This window comes from Anguilla anguilla, chromosome 18 (assembly GCF_013347855.1).
Source record: "Anguilla anguilla isolate fAngAng1 chromosome 18, fAngAng1.pri, whole genome shotgun sequence".
Taxonomy (NCBI): Eukaryota; Metazoa; Chordata; class Actinopteri; order Anguilliformes; family Anguillidae; genus Anguilla; species Anguilla anguilla.
Window position 1 is genome coordinate 1054626 of NC_049218.1, and position 19935 is coordinate 1074560.

General features: G+C 46.7%; 1 protein-coding gene across 3 annotated transcripts in view; it reads left to right on the forward strand.

Annotated features, from left to right (window-relative positions):
* kcnh1a (potassium voltage-gated channel, subfamily H (eag-related), member 1a) overlaps window positions 1-19935 on the forward strand; it is a 91916-nt gene that overhangs the window by 69882 nt on the left and 2099 nt on the right. The gene's annotated exons all lie outside the window — the stretch shown is intronic.

The following is a 19935-nucleotide window of genomic DNA, read 5'->3' on the forward strand; positions in this document are numbered from 1 at the left end:
GGGGGGGGGGAGGGGGATGGGGGCAATCGTGTCTAGACACAGAAATGAAAATCAAGTAGAAATGAGTGCGCTGATTAAGGGACAGGGCACAGAGGACACGCCCCTGGGCACAGGCCTTCATTAGGACCCGACAGAGCCAATCAGCTCTGATTACAGTATTCTGAACCGGCTGCAGCTGGGGTCTAGAGGGCAAAACATATATATGATTAACTCACAAAATGAACAGGAAGGAGGGACAAGCGGTCCACTAGAACAACAACAATAGCAGTTTTCAACTAATACTGAAATAACATTTCACGCTCTTTGGCGTTGTGTGTTGTAAATTTGAGTTATGGGAAAATGCTGACTCAATCAAAGCCTCTAAATCAGAACAGCAGAACAGATCATCAACAGTTTTGTGAGAAATGCGATCTTAAGCCTAACCATTTAATAATAGGCTGTTTCCATGCAAATTATCTTCATTAATCCAGAATTATCTTGCTGTTGATGTCACTTAATTTCCCCCTTTCAGTTTCTTAAACAGCAGATCAATAACAACACAAATGTATCTTCTTTTTAAATGAAATCATGACACGAGATATCTATCACTGTGTAATACAGCGTGGCTTAATTCGTCAGACATATGATGGGAAATTTGGTTTCGGTATAATCGGGCATGTGTATCTGCTGTAGAGACACATCGGGGGAATACACCTCGCCTGTCGCTGTGCAGAACAGTCAACACGTCCGACGCAGGCCAGGCCGATGGGAGGGGTTTAAAATAGCCGTTTTGGCTCAGTCTTAGCCCCCCCCCCCGAGACCCCGTTGACCACCCAATAAGTCATTAGGATGCTTAAGCTGGGGTCGATTCCTTTAGGCCCACTTAATCCACTGAGCAGGTGAATTCATCAGCCGTCTCTGAAGAGCGCGGGGACGGTTTCTCCCCTGGGGGGCCATGCGCCTCCTCCCCCCCTTCCCCCCCCCCCCCCCCCCCCCCCCCCCCCCCCCCCCCCCCAGCTCGTCTGAGCTCTTTATTTAGCGCATGAGGGATCCTGGATTACTGCGACCCCACCACTCGATTTCAAAGACCGACGTGCCGCTGAGTCAGCAAAGAATCTTCAAAGCGCCCCCCCCCCCCCCCCCCCCCTTAAACACGAACAGAAAACATCACTATTGTGTATTATATGTGCCACTGTGTTTCATACGTGTGCATTATATAAATACTGGATGTTGAATTGTGGGCCTGTGTGCAAAATATGCTATTTATATAAAGTCTTTGTAGGATATATGTATAGCATCTCAGTTCATTTGAGTGTTCTGGCTTTCTTTCCTGAAATAAATCTGGTTAGCACTGGTTGGTTTACTTGTCAGCAAAACACGATGCGTCTAATCAGCAGAACAGGATTCAGGAGAGCAGAAAATACACTTTCCAAAAACAGAATCGACAGCATGTTTCCAAAGGGTTCAGAAGGGTTCAGAATGTGACAGTTGCTGCGGTTAACACAGCCGCACATGCAGGGTTTTTTTTGTTAGCTTGTAAAAATGAGTTATTTGTGGAACTATGAGGTGAATTATTTCTTTATGCAAAATAAATTTATTTAATGTTTTTTTTTTTTTAAATTCGACTTCAGTTGCTTTATGGCGAGGCGTACACAGGCCACACATCTGTCCTCCACGAGCGGAACAGCGCCCCCCGCTGGCCACAAATCTGTCCTCCGCGAGCGGAACAGCGCCCCCCGCTGGCCGCTGAATCTGTCCCCCGCGAGCGGAACAGCGCCCCCCGCTGGCCACAAATCTTTCCTCCACGAGCGGAACAGCGCCCCCCGCTGGCCGCTGAATCTGTCCTCCGCGAGCGGAACAGCGCCCCCCGCTGGCCGTCGAGAGCCGCCGCGCCCAAACATTTATTCCCTGCTGGACAGCTGGTCACACGCGAACGTGAATAAAAACTGGCGTGCGCGTCGTATATCAATATGGCCGCATACGCAGTCTGCCCTACCCTGAGATATAAAAAACCTCCTGTGATGAACTGTACCCGTGCTTTCTACTGAAAGCAGTTGCCTCGCTTTGCATGTCATTGCAGTGGATTATGCACTTTGAATAAAATGCAATTTAACACGGGCGATTCATCCGGCGAGCTCATTTTAAAAAACAAAGAACAGATTTCAGCCTCCTTACGCAGCTCGGCCTTTTTCCTGCAGAAATTCAGCTCACAAAAAAAGAGCAAATTGGTCCGGTCGAGGCGTCTGTGCTCTTATTTTGTGATGAAAGAATATCACACAAGTCCTTGAGAAAGAAAGAGGAAAATTTGACTTTGACTGCAAGAAAATGACTCGCATGCGAGGATTACTTCCGACATCAAAATGGATGGTTTCTGTGATTGTTTTCGGAACAATACCACAGAGTAGCTCATTAAAGCAGAGGACATTACCTCCACCATCTCTGGGCTGCAGCCTTGTGCAATAAACTGCTAGTAACCTTTCAAAGTAATTGTGCGCGCGTCCTCTGGGGAGGGCTACCCAGCAGAGAGCATATTGCTTTTCTGAAGTAAGTCCCATATGCAGGTCTTGTATTCTCGAGAGTAAATCAACAGGATCATGGCTGGTAAACCTGATGGACTCACTGAGCTGTCTGCAGTATTTATGAAACGGGAGGGCACAGGGACGGCGCTCTTGTATATTACACAGGAAACTGAGAATATGCAGATACACACGGTCGTATGTAAAACTGCAGCGCATATGTAAATGTATACATATTTACAGATTGAAATTTAGCAGACATATACATCATGTTTCAGACTACTAGTCTAGAGTATCTGTCTTGATCTTATGTAGTTTGGTGTGGTCTAGTACAGTCTTATCCAGTAAGGGTTAGAAATTCAAGTATACTGTACAAAATTATTTTTAAACTGGCATGCTTAAAAAAAAAAAAAATCAAGTATGTAATCAAGTTATTCAGCATTCTTATTCAGCTACCTTTGTCACTGATCCCACTGTACCTCTGAGCCTGCTAGCTCTGAGCCTCCTGGATCTAACCTGAGCCCCTATCAGAGATCCATATTAGAGCGCTGTGCAGTCTGTCCCAGGTGTGCGCAGGTGTGCGCAGGTTACTGCAGTCTCTGCAGAGTCTGGGCTCTGATTGGGTTCCTGCTGCGGAACGTCGCGGGAGACTGATCTCTGAGCGCGCTCTCCGGCTCGCTCACAGAATCAATCTGAGGCGAGCTCATAGCGAGGCTCAATCTGCCTGCGTGTGCAGCAAACCTGAGCGGGAATCGCCATGGTGACAGTCTGGCCAGTCAGACGAGGCCACTCAGCAGGTCCACTGCTGCCCCCGCACCTCCACCGGCACTCGACAGTACAGTAGAGTACAGCACAGTAGAGTACAGACCAGTCCAGTCCAGTAGAGTAGAGTCCAGTCCAGTCCAGTCCAGTACAGTATAGTACAGTCCAGTAGAGTAGAGTCCAGTCCAGTCCAGTCCAGTACAGTACGGTCCAGTAGAGTAGAGTCCAGTCCAGTCCAGTCCAGTACAGTATAGTATAGTACAGTCCAGTACAGTATAGTACAGTCCAGTAGAGTAGAGTACAGTCCAGTATAGTACAGTACAGTCCAGTAGAGTAGAGTACAGTCCAGTATAGTACAGTCCAGTCCAGTACAGTATAGTACAGTCCAGTACAGTATAGTACAGTCCAGTACAGTAGAGTACAGTCCAGTAGAGTAGAGTACAGTCCAGTACAGTACAGTAGAGTACAGTCCAGTACAGTACAGCACTGTGCAGCAGTGGAGCGTGCTGGTTAGGGTACAGGCCTGGTCTCCAATCCCAGGTAGGACACCACCATTAACTGGCACTGATTCAGTGTATATCCAGCTGTATAAAAAATATGTAAAATATATCCAGCTGTATAAATGGATACTATGTAAAAAAAGAAATAAAATAAAACACGCAAAAGCTGTGCAAGTCGCTCTGCATTAGAGTGCCTGCTGAGCAGTCGGCATGCAGTGCAATGTACTGCACCCTGCATCTGCTTCCCTCATCTTTCCTGTGACCCAGTGACAGAATCACGCTTAACCCAAACATGGCCGACGAGGCAGAGAGGGTTCTGGTTAGGCCATAAAGCAGTTTCTGGTTCTAGTTGGGTCACTGCCATGTTGGAATCCCGGTCTTCTGCATGAGATGGGCTTTCATTTATCTGGAATGTGAGAAGCTCAGGTCCCTTCGGCACACAGAACCAGATTTACTGCAGAAACATTCGGAAAAGTAGTCGCAATCCTTTAGTGAATCTGGCCCATAGTGTCAGGCGAGAATGGGGGGGGGCAGGTTTACCTCCAGATGCACAGCATATTTTCTGTGGTTGATTGAACACAAGCAACCTGCTCACACCACCGGTGCAAGAGCTGCAGGTGCATCTGGTGGGCTGTGGTGGATCTGCTGGGTTGTGGTGGATCTGCTGGGCTACAGGTGGATCTGGTGGGCTGTGTTGAATCTGCTGGGCAGTGGTGGATCTGCTGGGTTGTGGTGGATCTGCTGGGCTGTGGTGCCTCTGGTGGGCTGCAGGTGGATCTGCTGGGCTGCAGGTGGATCTGCTGGGTTGTGGTGGATAGACTGGGCTGCAGGTGGATCTGCTGGGCTGTGGGGCATCTGCTGGCTGCAGGTTGAACAGAAGGAGTGGATGATGAGGCAGTGAGAGGAACAGCTTGAATTCCTTTCACACGGTTACCAGCGTAGGCCTCAATTAGTCACTTAATCACTTCAGTGATTTGACTCCAGCACACTGTAATGTGATTTTTTTTAACAGTTTAAATTTTATTACATTGCTTCAATATACAGTTTCTATTAGAATAGTTTGCTCTTTAGCGAAGTATACTGTAATTACGGGAACTGAAAATGAACAATAAGCTTTCCCTCTTAGGCGAGCTGTAATCGAAAATTAACTTCGTGAAAATTACTGGTCCCAAAAAAAATATGCCTCTTCCATTTCGGTTTCAACCAGTGCTCTTAAAAAAAGTCTAATGGAGTATACCTTTCCACTTTAACCGAGAGCACAATTAATCCTCTCTTTGTATGGACTGTTCAGAAACTAAGTGCAAAATTGCTACTGTAGTGGAGCTGCTGTATAATGTGAACGCTGTGAATGGTTTTTACTCCTGTACACCGGTACACACAGGAGGGCTGGTACTTCTGAAGAGCTGAGTTTTCCTTTTTAACCTTTATTTAACCAGGAGAGGCTCATTGAGATTAAAAATCTCTTTTTCAAGAGCGACCTGGCCAAGACTGGCAGCTACAAATCAATTACTCAAAGTTAGAGAAAGACAACATATCAAAATACAGCAAATTGAGTTAAAATCACAACCATAAATATAAAACACGGCACCAAATCTAGCCAAAACATACAGACTGCAATGAGACTGCCTCTAGATCCTTAGTCATAGATTTAAAGATACCAAGAGAAACCAGATTATGAAGTTTCAAATCTTTTTGTAGCTTATTTAAGGTAAAGGGAGCTGAACACATGAATGCCTTTTTACCTAACTCCGTACAGACATTTGCATTGGGTCCAAAGAGGGTGTACAGAGGTGATGTATTTCTATAGAATTAATGTAGTGCTTTATACGTGCTGTGGTCACCAGCGATACAGTATGAAACAAAATGGCGGCGTTCTGTGCGAGAGTTTCTGGGATAAAGAGCAGCTTAGTTGCCGTCGTGAGAGCCAGCCGTGGCGTTGTGAGGACCGGTTAGGTCGTTCCCTCCGATTGGCCCGTTTCTCACGGCCTCAGGCCACAGCTGCAAGAGGACCCCACTCCCGCCAGGAGAGGAAGAAGGAGAGGACGAGCAGATGGAGTGATAAGAGAGAGAGCAAGTACGCGGAGAGGAGATGGAGAGATAAGAGAGAGACCAAGTACGCGGAGAGGAGATAGAGATGGGAGGAGAAGGTTGGAGGAGAGCACGCAACAGCAGGAGGAAAAAAGGAGAGTGGAGGTGGGGGGAGAGCAGAGGGGGGGTAAGCACAGAGGAGGAGAACGAGGAGAACGAAGGAAGATGGAGACAACAGAGGAGAGAGGAAGGTGAAGGTTTGAAAGTTCTGCGTCTGAAGCGTGCTCAGTGGTCAGGGGCAGATTTATAGCCCCCACCTGGGTTATTAGATTGATGGAGAAGGCTCCACCCAGGTGCCACTCATCTTCCGGTGCGTCTGACCGTGTGCAGGGACTCAGGATCCTCCGCGGTTAACTGCTTTATTCCTGCTGCTGTAATCACTGGGCTGAGCCCCGCTTTACTGCAGACAGAGTAACCCCCAAATCTCCCACGTTTCAGAGGCTTTACTGCAGACAGAGTAACCCCCAAATCTCCCACGTTTCAGAGGCTTCACTGCAGACAGAGTAACCCCCAAATCTCCCACATTTCAGAGACTTTACTGCAGACAGAGTAACCCCCAAATCTCCCACGTTTCAGAGGCTTTACTGCAGACAGTCACCACCAGGCACTGCAGACAGAGTAACCCCCAAATCTCCCACGTTTCAGAGGCTTTACTGCAGACAGAGTAACCCCCAAATCTCCCACGTTTCAGAGGCTTTACTGCAGACAGAGTAACCCCCAAATCTCCCACGTTTCAGAGGCTTTACTGCAGACAGAGTAACCCCCAAATCTCCCACGTTTCAGCTGAACCTGAGGAAGTAACGCTCGGGGAATGTTGTAGGTTTGGAATTCAGAAATGATCATAAATTGATTAATATCAATCCTGTATTCAGTGGAATTGTGAAGGCCTGCTTATATTATGTTAGCACTGAGACTGAAAATGTTAATCAGGAAGAAATCTCATTTCTTTTTTCTTTTTTTTAAGTACACATCTTGTATGTGAAACTATCATTGTTCTCTTTTTTATTTTCTCACATTGTATTCTTTAGTAACAGCACAAAGATATTTCGCAATGTCCAAGTTTTACACCATTTGCAGTTTCTCATGAGTGGAAAGTGTGACTGCTCTCTCTTTATCGATAGTACTTCCGTATCAATGATAATCAGCAGCTTGATATTGCGAAGGTGTAGTTGAGTATACCTCTGGACTCATATCTTGTTTGGTTAACTGATTAGAGGTAAAGCCCTGTGGTTCTACTGTAGTTATTTATTTTTGAATAGGCCAAACATTGCTGCCAATATGTACACATTTTAATCAACTTTAAGGAATCTCCTCAGAGCATTCAGTAGTGTTTGTGCTCTCTAATTAATTAATAACCACTTCCTTATTTCTTGATAGTAAAATGGAAAATCTCAAGATCCTAAAACAGGCTAATTCATACCACTCGAACACTTTCTCATCAAAAATGAATGGGCTGTCTTGAAATATGAGCAGTTTTATTGAACAGAAAAGCATTTCAACCTTTCATATTCACTAGCATGCAAAACATCGATCAGATTCTGACATCTACCACTCGCCTCCTCCCTTGTGGGAATTCTGTTTTTAGTTTGATACCATGACTTAGCACGAGTCGAATGAGCAAAAAAAGTTTTCCAGTTCATTTATCAGAAATTTCAGCTCAAAAATTTTTAAAACTTGTACCCTAATGGCAAGAAATTCCCAGTTAATCAAATGCTGTGCCTGTTTCAATTCAGCAATCAGAGCCTTCTTACATAACACAGAATCAACTATAAAATGATTAATGCCTGGATGGAATGTTTGCCTAACGGACTCAGTCTTACCACGTAGTTATGTGGTGCAATTAATCTAAACAAGGTCATTTTTATCCAATTATTGTTAATCAAGGAATTATTCTTTCTCCAGCAGAATAATCATATTTCTCATTAATGCGGGATAAAGGCTGATGATGATGACTGTATGAGTGCTGAGTAATTATTCTCAAATGTTTGTTTAGTCTTTGTTTGTTTGGGTGCTTGTTATAATGAAAGCAGGTAATCCAGAGTAATACGGTGGCCTTGAATACTGTCCAAAAAACCTAACGCCTGCATAATTTAACAGTACTCTCAAAACAAAATTTAAAAGCAAAGGATTAATTAAGACAAAATATTTTGACCAAACAGGCCTTTGCCAGGTCTCCACAGCACATACATGTATGTATGTACGATTTGTCTGTGTTTTTGCCTTCAATGTAAATGGTGCATTTATTATCTTTATGTGTATATATCTGCCCTCGATGTGATTCCTTAAAAAAGGGATCTTCAATATCTGTATATCAACAACAGACACAGAAGATGTTCCTTTAGAAAAAGAATAACTGCAGAACCCTGCTGCGTTGTCAGCTAGGCTTAATTGAAGCTCTTCTTGGAGTAAAGTACATTTGATCATTGCAAGGAATTAACTGCCATTGCCATGGTAATTTGAAATCACCATCGCCATGGCAATTTCAATTTTGAGCAGGAAAAAACAATGCTCTAGAAACTGAGGGTTTTTTTTTTTTTTAACCTTTTTTCAGTGGGAGTGAGAATGTCATTATTCAGGCTCGTCTGATGAGGAAAGACTTGCTTCGGCCCCAAACCAGCACAGCCATCGGTCTCATAAACGCAGCGCATGCACGCAGACCCGGGGTCGATCGGGATGACGCAGCAGGGAGAGTAACCATCAAGCTTCGAGTGGCTACGCCTGTCAATGTTTCATGAGCCTTGTGTCCTTTCAACCTTTTTCTGTGGGACTTCTGATTTAAAATCCAATTAATTCAGGAAAGCTCTACACTCACTTATATCCGCCATCCTCTGGAGACGTGTCAGTGCTGCTCAGCGCTGACTTCCCTTCCCAGAGTTCCCTTCACCCAGCCCAATTTCCTGGCTTATCTTCCTGAGTGGACGGACCCTGTCCCACTCACAGGGGACCCGTCCTGCTGGCGGAACACGCAGCGTATTAAATTAAGAGACACCGCGGAGAGACGCGGTCAGAGCTATCCCATCATCCTCCACTGGAGCGGCTAGCTTTCTCTGCTGCTAAGCAGCTCTGAGCGAGACTGCTGACTGTCAGACACGGAATGGCAGCTGGACCCTCCTCTTCATCGGTCACCAGCGATGCAACGCAGCTGCTTAGTCCAGCAGATCAACCCGATATCGTCTTGACGTTTTTCTTTTTTCACCAGCAAAAGTAGCAAAGCCCTAACAATCAATACCGCCTTCCGCGTTCACTCCCGCTTGTATTAACCAACACTGCACAGCTCAGCTTCACACAGATTTATCAGGACCATTACTTTTTCTGTGGGAGAAGGCAAAAGAAGGCACCGTTTCTTTTTGGACTTTTTTCTTACACTGAAGGCAGTGATGAAGAGGAGCAGAAGCTGCCAGAAAGGAAGGAGGAAGGCTCTGTAGTGCATCTTCCAGAAGTCTGCTAAGGGCTGCTATTTCAAGCTTTTTATTTAAATATTGAAGCGCTCTACGCCATTCCCTTAAATTACACCTTTATTTTTGCAGGGAGCGATTTGACAAAATAGGCCATTCTACGTTGTTTTTATTAATGTGCTTCTGTGAAAAGCCTTTTTGTGTCAGTGTGTTCACAGCTCATCCGCAAAGGTGAACACCGTCATAAAAAAAGAAATTATCAGGCCATAGTGGCAAATGGAAAATCTGACAATGTGACACGTCCTCACCAGGTTTGTTATCTTTAAGAACCTGGGATTACTTTTCAGTCAAAGTCACAGTAGATTAAATTCCAAGTAGATCATATAGACTGAACAGTGCTCTGCAGTTTTATATTAAATAACTTTTGAACGATACCTTGATATGCACAATTCTCTTTTTGACACCGGCATCACAAACGGCCAGTTTTCCACATTTATTCATTATCCTTTAAGTCTGGCTTCATTCTTCCAGACATCACGACTCGCAGTGAAATATCAGCGAGATGAGAGCCAAACCAGAGCAACACGGAGAAACAGATCTGCTGTAGATCTGATTGGCAGATGTGAAAGTGGTTGGGTTTCTCGTGATTTCTTCCTTGTGAGAGTTATCTGGCCTGCCAGTCATCGACTTCACTCTGCTGTGCCCGCCTCACTTCATAATAAAAGCACGCGCTGAACATTCAAACCGATAAACAGCAAAAACAAAAACAGCAAAATAAAAAATAATGAGACGTGGTGTGAGCTGGAAGGAAAAATGACGATTTAGAGTGGAAATAACTAAACATCTTGGATCAAGAACAAATGAGAATTTCAGAGGTTCTGAGTGGGTTATAAATAGCTGGTTTGGGTGTGTGTGTACGGGTGGGGAGTTTAAGATTTGCGCCGATTCTCGGGCCCACTCAGTGTGTCCCTGATTGCACGCGCATCAGAAACCATTAAAGAGAATTTGGCATCACAAAAACTGTCCTCGCTGAGAACTACTTATTATTGGTGTCAAAAGGAATGTTCTATGTGCAGATTTTTTTTTACAGTCTGACACAAACAGAAGCTTGCGTTATCCTTGTTGTGTACCATCAATGTTTCATGACACTGTGACTAATAAAGTTTACTCAAAAACCTCTGCTTAATGAGAAGCTCCCCCCTCAGGCTGATGCATGGCCAGGATTGCGGGGCGCTTCGCTGTACAGCCCTGTAATGTATTTAAGGCTAATTAAATTAGCGTGATGAACGCCTCGTCTCTGAGAGAGTCCCAATGTCAGCTGGCAGCTTATTACTTCCATTCGCAGCAGCATGTCTTGTACATAATGTTTGAAGTCAGAATGGAAACTGTGTGAGCCATGATTGATATGGACAAACAGCACAGAACCTGTCCCTGAAACAGGGTGTAAAATGGGACTTTCTTTGGCCAGGCTACCTCAGTCTAAACGGTTTTCCGGCTTGTCTAGTCTCTCTCTCCTGTGTGCCAGGTACCACCACTTCCCCCTGCGGTTGAATGAGAAACTAGTTTTTTTTTTAAACGCCAGAAAGAAGCACTTCATGTTTTGAGAAACGACTCTCAAGGCTGTCTTAACAGCTTCTGGTGTTCATAATTCAGTTCTGCCTGCTCATTTTTACGGTTTCCAACAGTGAAAAACTGAATTTCCAAATCCATTATAAGCCAAGACAAGCTTTCATTACGGGATGTTTTTGTACAGTGCACTGTGAAGGCATTCCTTTCCTATAGGAACTCTCAAGCCACATGTTTTTACACAGAAATGAAGCAGCAATGAACATGTATAATATGTAAATATTATAGATAATTATAAGATATGAAAGCTAATGTAGTGATTTGCTGTTATACTAATGCTCGCTCTGCCTGTACAGTGTGGATGTATTTTTAGACTGGGCTGTAACGGGCTGTGTCCGAGTGCGACTGTGAGAGTGCCCGTGTCTCACCCTCAGCCTCCCCGATCTGAGCCAGTGGCACACGAGGTGCCAGTTTCGGCTGCTTAATAGGAACACAGCGGCAGTGAAATAAAGAAGCGGCACCCTGCTGAGCCCCCTGTCTGCGGGGGGGATGGGGGGGGGGTCGTGTGTCTGCGGGGGGGTGTCACCGCGGCGACGGCAGCCTTCCGTGACGAGCGTCTTCCCCCCGCTCGCAGCACGCGGGCGCTCCGCTGAATCCTGGAGGCTGAGCGTCTCTACAGCGGCGTCCCGTTAAAAAAAACAACATCAAACAAAAAAAAAAGGATAAAACCATCTGCTCCCGGACCCAGCTCCCTCCTCGCGTCTGAAACGGCAGAAAGCCGCCAAAACCGCCAGAAGCATTTGGAACAAACGCGGGGAAAACCGAACCATTGTTTTTGGGGCGGTCCGGCACAGGAAACGGTGAATGTCTTTCTCCCCGCTGCGTGAGCGATGGCGTTACTCACTGCTGATCTCAGGGGCGCAGACGGTTTCTAATTCGCTCGTTTTCGGCGTCAGGAACTGCGGGGCTGGAATGCCACTGATCCCTTGAAGCCCTTTCCCGCGCTGCCTGTCATCGATCCCACGCTGCGTGCTGTTACTGCCGCCCACGCAAGGGGGGGGGGGGCACGCGAGGGAGCGGGGGGGTGCGCGGGAGGGAGGGGGGCCACGAGGAGAAGCTACGGAAGCGTGCGAGCACTGAGAGTGTGAGCGTAGGTTAAACGTTCGGCCATAGCTACAAAACATCCAGCAAACATCCACAGACCAAACACCAGAACCGTGAGCCCATCATCTGCTCTGCGGAGCCGTTTCACTGCGTGACAGTACAGAGCGCCCGTCTCACCGGAGCCACGGCGTTCCTTCAGCTCGTCCGAGCGGGAAAACTGGACGGCCTACAGACGCGCAGCGGGCAGGCAGAATTCCGAAGGGGCGGCTCCGCTGGCGTCGATCCGGAAGATTCCGCACAAGCCACTGGAATCCCCCGTCCGTTCACCCCCCCGCCCCCCCCGCCCCCTTACCCCCCGATGCGCTCACTCACCGTTTCAATGAACATACACATGAAGCGTTACTCACGTTTTAGTGCTGAACCCAGGGGTGGGCAGGCTGTGGCTGGGAGTAATTAATTATGTGGCTTAATTAAATGGAGGGGAGACCGCAGCGTGGGGGGGTGCGGGGGTGTCAGTAAAGACGGTGGCGGTTTGCGTTCAGCGCGCTGCTTTCTGAGTGGGAGGGGTTTTCTGCGGCGCAGGAAGGACCTCGCTAAGGGTCCGTCTCTCTCCACTCACCGCAGAGGAAACGACCAGCGCGTTTACAGATCCATATCTCAACAGGGCGCTCGCTCCCTCTGCAAACTACAAAGCCTAATCTAATTCATTTGTTCAGTGAACAAGATGCCATTACTCGTAATAAAATGCGCTTTGTTGTCTGAAGAATGCAGGCTCCGAGCTGACGGTGATGAAGCTCGCTCAGAGATGAAACGGCTCTACCCACGGGCCCACGCACGATTTCCTCCACCAATTAAGTGAGTCACAATTGGAATATTCACAATTAAGCACGAGTGGCCATCAGACTCTCCGCCGTGTTCCCTTTCATCTCCTCGAGGCGGTAAAGACCTGGCGGAGTGATCAGCCGGGCTCGGTAAGTGGATTGCTCATCAGCTTGAAAGCCAGGAGAACAAAGCTAACGCGCGGCGCTAACCGAGTTCCTGGGAGGTGTGAGGCCCCGTCCGTCACAGAGAGAACATCTGCGCACGGAAACGTCCAGCCCAGCCCCTGCGCTGCAGAGGCGGCAGCTAATGGGGATTATCATTAACAAACATGCCTCAGCCGTGGGGACTTGGACTCTTGTGCAGGCAGAAATCGATCCCCCCCCCCCCCCCCCCCGCCAGGTCTGCAGCCTCATTTGCCAGGTCGGCACTGGACCATTCTGGGGGGAGGGGTGGGGGGCTGTTTCTCAGAAGAGCCCAATGAAGGTGCAGTACAGAGGACCCTGACAGAACCCTAAACCTGTCATCAGCAGCGCTGCCTGTGGCTCTGAAAAACACAGCAAGCTCACTGGGGAACCAGAGGCAGTCCTCACAGGCACACGAGCTCACTGGGGAACCAGAGGCAGTCCTCACAGGCACACGAGCTCACTGGGGAACCAGAGGCAGTCCTCACAGGCACACGAGCTCACTGGGATCACAGGACCTGTGACGGGGAATTAGCTTCCCCTCCTCACGCTGACAGGGCATTCCAAGTTAACAGTGACTGCACTGCACTTGGCTAAACACCAAACACCACCGAATGGACAGGCTCAGATCTGTGGTTTTGAATAATGAAAGAGGAATGGAAAATTAGATTGTGGCTCATGTCAAACAGTGCAGGGCAGAGACCACAATTAATGCTGGTGGCTGATGCGTCACATAAGGGGTAAGACAGCAGAATCTTGGTTATGAGTTATGTTCATGGGGGCTTGATGCAAAAAAAAAACAAAACAAAAAACTATTTTGTCAAAGCTGTTGTGTTGAGAATATGAAGGGGCGGGGGGTGGGGGGTGGTGATATAGGCTAATCCTGTTAATAAAAAGCGCTGGACTCTAGTAAGGACGTGTGTGTGAGTCACAAACACTTGATTTACCGAAGCGCCCAGCACGGGGACATTTCAGCGGGCAAGTGAGTAATCGCAATGTCAGTATGTTCAGATCACCGCAAATTACATATCAAGTGACAGTGGGGTACTGGAACAAACACTGCGACTTGACTGTTCATTATCCCCTCTGATTGGAATGAGAACGCTGGATGTTCAGAGAGGCAGATATATCTGCAGAAGAGGGAAGGAAATGAAAGCCTTGCTCATGGTGGCTCAAGGCGAGGCTAAAGGCTAAAGGAGAGATCGGAGGCTAACGGTCCGCAGAGAAAGCTCGGAGGCTAACAAGGAGAGCTCAGAGGCTAACGAAGAGAGCTTGTGTGCTAACGGTCTGCAAAGAAAGCTTGGAGGCTAACAAGGAGAGCTCGGAGGCTAACGAAGAGAGCTTGTGTGCTAACGGTCTGCAAAGAAAGCTTGGAGGCTAACAGAGAGACCCTCAGGATTTCAGAAATAAAAGCGCTGCTATAAACGATATTTTCCCAGCTTCTGAAGTTGCCAAAGCGGGATGATGGCGAAGCACCACGTTATCGCACCTTGCGTGATGGGAAAGCAGAGTCTTTGCTACCAGACACACGTTTTAAAAATGAATTTCACTCACATTGATGAACGGGAGGAGTTTCTCTCGTACCATGGCACTGTGCTTTAGAGATGGCAGAAAAAGCCCTTGACATTCTCAAAATTTGATGCATCCCTTGCGTACACTAATCTGGCTCTGCCACACCCCCCACCCCCCTTTTGGGCAGGACTGTGACCTTTATGTTCCATTCGAAAGTTACGGCAGCCCGGAGGTTCAATTTGAGCCTTGAATTGCCCCTCTCTAATGGTCCATAGCTTGTGTGGAGACCCCCTGGTTACGGTGTGATATGACACCGCAGGGGGCCCAAACCCGCCAAACCGCAGAGACTGAGCCGCTGTAACCGGGGAGGGGGGGGGGGGGGGGGCAGGGCCCAACAAACACTCCTGAAGCAGTGCTGCATTTTCATCCTCATCGCTGAAACCGAGGCACACTTCAATTCACATTCATGTTTGCTGTTTTCTGTGTTTTTTTTAATTCATAAGGCAATACAATGTTATATTCATAATTTTAATTTTAAGTGACAAGTCACACAAAAAAGGCCTTTAATTATTATTCTCATTCATTCGAATTTGAATGTTAATTAGGAAAAGCATGAATTTGAATTTTATATGTAGTATTAATTAGAATTTATATTTAAATTAGAACCCCCCCAATACACACACACACACACACACACACACAAATGTAATCTGATTAAACTGTAAGTGTGCCCTTTCCCAGAACCAAACAAAGTGCACCACATGATTAATTTGTCCTTCAGGCGATCGTGTAGAAACCACTGATTTAACAGTCACGCCATAACTGACACAGTCCAAATCCCTGACATACGGAACATAGGGAAGTGCTGTTTGGGGTACTATAGCTGTCAGTGCTCCCCTATGGACATAAATACTATGCACAATATCATTTTAGGAAAAAGTGCACAGTAATGTAATGTAATAAAGTACTGCAGTGGAAGATCCTTGACAATTTTCAATGAGACATGCCAGTAACCACAACATACAGTCATACAAAAGCAGATTTTTAATTTAATTTGGCATTTAGCATGCTCTTATCTAGAGTGACTCACAGATTACATTTTCACATTTATACAGCTGGCTATTTTTAGCGAAGCAGGTCTGGCTAAGTACCTTGCTCCTGGGCACCATCACAATGGCAATGTCCCAGCTGGAAACGAACCCGCAACCTCTGAGCTGCAATCCCGCTTTCATTACCCATTATATTACATCAGTGAGAACGCTTATTTTAAAATCGGCAGTAAACTGCGGGGATTTTACATTTTGTTAAAATAAAGAATCATCTGATCCAGGTCTGGTACGTTGTGTCTAAGTGAATGGTGCCTAAAGGCACGTCCAGCTGCACACGACCCAGAACCCCCCACTGCACACGACCCAGAACCCCCCTCTGCACACGACCCAGAACCCCCCACTGCACACGACCCAGAAGTTTCGTACCCTCTACCGCACAGAAACCGAACAGCTGCCCCCCCGCCCCCCCACTGCTCATCCTCCGTTCAGTATCTCAGGCTCAGCGCTCTGCTATGCTGTTGTGTTGTTACAGCTTGTCAATGTCGATGTCAACATTTGCTGTCAGTGTATTTATGATTCAATATGTTCGTGTTTTTGGCACCGATGGTGGAAAAGCATTCTCTCACGGAGGACGATAATTTATCTGCCCATTAAGACACTTGAAAGCTCTGCTTCTGAAAAACTGTGATGGGGACGTTCATTCATCCCACCTGCCTGTTCGATGTAAACAAAGGACAGGTATACTTCCATCATCTGCATTAGGGCTTATTGTTTTCAATGGGTGGATGGAGGGTTGTACTGAATTTTGGTTCTTCAGGTTTAAAAAATAAAAATAAAAAATCGCCCCTGTATTGCACTGTGACTGCCCCGCTTCCAAACCCCTATTTCTGAATAAATGCAATGACTGTGATGCCGTCTCACCCACCTTAACTTGAACTTGCACGTACAGCAAATGGCTATGGGCAGGAGCATCTTCTAAATGACTAAATTGTTTTCTGTAAAAGTGCAGAGGAGGAGGAGGAGGAGAGGGAGAGGGAGAGGTGTCTTTGGGCTGTGAACGGATGTGGGCTGTGCTGTAGCTGCCTCTAGCGGCACGGTAGGGTCCGAGCTGCGGATCCCGCTGACTGATAATCCTGGGCCCTGTTTCAGGAAGCAGGATTACTGGGTTAGCTGGATAACTGCTCCGAGTAAAACCTGGAACCCTCCAAAAATCTGGAACATAGACTGTAGTAAAAAAAAAAAAAAAAAAAAAAAAAAAAAAAAAACTCAGGAACTCAGTAATCCTGCTTCCTGAAACCCCCCCCCAGGGCCCTCTCTCTCATCCTGGCTGAGGTGTCCCAGGGCCTCTCTCTTATCCTGGCTGAGGTGTCCCAGGGCCTCTCTCTCATCCTGGCTGAGGTGTCCCAGGGCCTCTCTCTCATCCTGGCTGAGGTGTCCCAGGGCCTCTCTCTCATCCTGGCTGAGGTGTCCCAGGGCCTCTCTCTCATCCTGGCTGAGGTGTCCCAGGGCCTCTCTCTCATCCTGGCTGAGGTGTCCCAGGGCCTCTCTCTCATCCTGGCTGAGGTGTCCCAGGGCCTCTCTCTCATCCTGGCTGAGGTGTCCCAGGGCCTCTCTCTCATCCTGGCTGAGGTGTCCCAGGGCCTCTCTCTCATCCTGGCTGAGGTGTCTTTACAGTGAGGGCTTAATAAAGGATCGGAGCTGGTCTGGGACACATGCAGGGGGGGGCCTGTGGATTGCCCAGATCAACATTGCTCTGATACGCAGGGCTGTGTGTATGTGTGAGAACGTGAATCTGTACCACACTGAGGTACTTTCTTCTTACCGGTCCTCAAATATTGTAACACAGAATGAGGCATTAGAAACCACAAAGAACCACATGCATTTTTAAAATCCCACCATCATCACATCGTAAGTCCCCATAAAGCGGGGAACAGGTTCTGCTGTACACTCAGTCCCTGTAACGCGGGGAAAAGCAGGTTCTGCTGTACAAAGACTCCCTGTAACACTGGGAAAAGCAGGTTCTACCTTTACGCTACAAGTGAAAGTTACAGCAGCCCGGAGGTTCAATTTGAACCTTGAATTTCCCCTCTCTAATGGTCCATGGCTTGTGTGGAAACCCCCTGGTGTTGGTGTGATGTGACACCGCGGATGCTCAAACCCGCTCCTGCACAATCCAGCTGCACAAGCAAAGATATAAAACTGTTCATCATGGCAGGATTACATAATAAATTTAACATATGTGTGTGAGAGTGGAAGCGTAAATTACATTAATAGTGCATCAGTGTGGATAACTGTGATCTATCTGCAACTCCAGGCTACAATGAACATGAGTGATGAAGGCCTTACATAACATTTAAAAACACAGAACTATTAGACCCTATTTAATCATGTTTCGCTCATTCGCAGTTGAAGCGGCACTTTAATTAACATCTCAGAAGGAAAGCGATCTCCTCTTCGGCTCGGCCAGAAGGAAGTGCTGGGTGTTGGTTTTCACCCTGAGGGCATGCATTCCATACTCACAGACCTTCAGACGCAGGAGGGATTCATTCCCTGTTTGCTGGTAATGGATCTGTTCTTCTTTCTGTCCTTCTGGAATCTTCTTCTTCGCAGCTGGCGGAGAGGCGTCCTGCTGAGGTCCTGCAGGTTTATGGTCCATTTGAGCTTCGGTGGCAACTTTAATATGAAAATTAGGGTGTGAAGTCACTGTGTAACTGTGTGGGATGCTGGGGAAGTTACAGTTAAATCAAAGGGGGATGGAAAAGAGGACGGGAAAAAAATTAACTTGAAGGAAGCTACGCTAACGCTCATACTTACATGGCGCGGTGACCGATTTAATGTAATTAATTTAATTAGTGACCCGTGGACACGAGCGTAATTAGCAGTGAAAGTGCTGTTAAAAGAGCGTTCAGAGAGATAACCGCAGGAAGGGCGGCTGATGCTGTTGACGGTTGAGGAGGCAGTGTGGTGTTGGGGACTGGACTGTGTGGTGCTCAGGAGGCAGTGTGGTGTTGGGGACTGGACTGTGTGGTGCTCAGGAGGCAGTGTGGTGTTGGGGGCTGGACTGTGTGGTGCTCAGGAGGCAGTGTGGTGTTGGGGACTGGACTGTGTGGTGCTCAGGAGGCAGTGTGGTGTTGGGGGCTGGACTGTGTGGTGCTCAGGAGAGGAGGGAGTGTGGTGTTGAGAGCAGGACTGTGTAATGCACAGGAGAGGAGGGAGTGTGGTGTTGAGAGCAGGACTGTGTAATGCACAGGAGAGGAGGGAGTGTGGTGTTGGGGACAGGACTGTTTAGTGCTCAGGAGAGGAGGCAGTGTGGTGTTGGGGACTGGACTGTGTAATGCTCAGGAGAGGAGGGAGGTTTCTGAGCATGATCTGGTTAACCTTCTGCGCAAGGGCGAAAAACTCAAAGGTTTCTCAGAGGTCACAGAGGCCAGGCGTTAAATCTTTCATGAAGTTCAAGCGAAGGATTCAGCAGAATCCAGCTATTCTCTGTGGTCAGAAAGCTGTAAATTAGTCATGAAGCGGCTTTGGTGCCTTTCAGTGCTAGCATTACGTTTCCACCGGCTTCTCAGACCGTTTCTGCCTCCCTGCGTGGTTTTCTGAGTGAGGCTGAACGTGACATAGCCAAATAAATGCTGGCTAAAGAGGCTTGGATATTAAATGCACATTTACAATATGGGATTATGAAATTAGATTTCTCTAGTTTATTACCATAATGGTGTTTTGCAGACTACACTATGGGTTTATGAAATTATATCCTGAATATTTTTTTATTTCAATGATTTACCATATAAATTATGCATTATATTTGAGCAGAGCTATTTTCTATTTTTCCCTATTATAATAAACCCTTCAGGATATCCACAACACTTTCACCAAATGATAATGCAATGTACAGGATCAAATGTCAGCATGAGCTACAATCTGTGTGTTTTTGATGTGGTTTGACAATGCAATTAACTTGACATGTCTGCAGCTAACAGGTTGTGACTTTTCCCACAACAGGATGGAACATGTCTAAACTAAAAAAAAGAAAAGAATATGAAATAACATCAATTTCAATAAAGCAATTATATTCACACCATAACCCACGTGCAAGAATAACATGAAACCGTGACAAATGTGCTCTTAAAAGTAGAATATATAGAAGCGGAGAGCAAATTTGTCTCAAGAAAACAAATTCATGAATTACAGGAACATTTAACACACTCCACTCAACTGAATTAGCTTAATTTGATAAGTTATTCCGCTATATTGCCAGTTTATTGAAATTATATGCACAAAAATGTTTTGAAACATGAAAAGTAACATTCAAGTTATTTCGTAACTTTTAGGTGATAAACTTGGAGAGATTTCAAACTACAGTTACTACTGTTAGAATGCATTTTATTAGGTTATTACACTAAGCCTGAGGGGGGGAATAATCCATGTTTTATCCCCCAGCATACATAAAGGTGCCATTT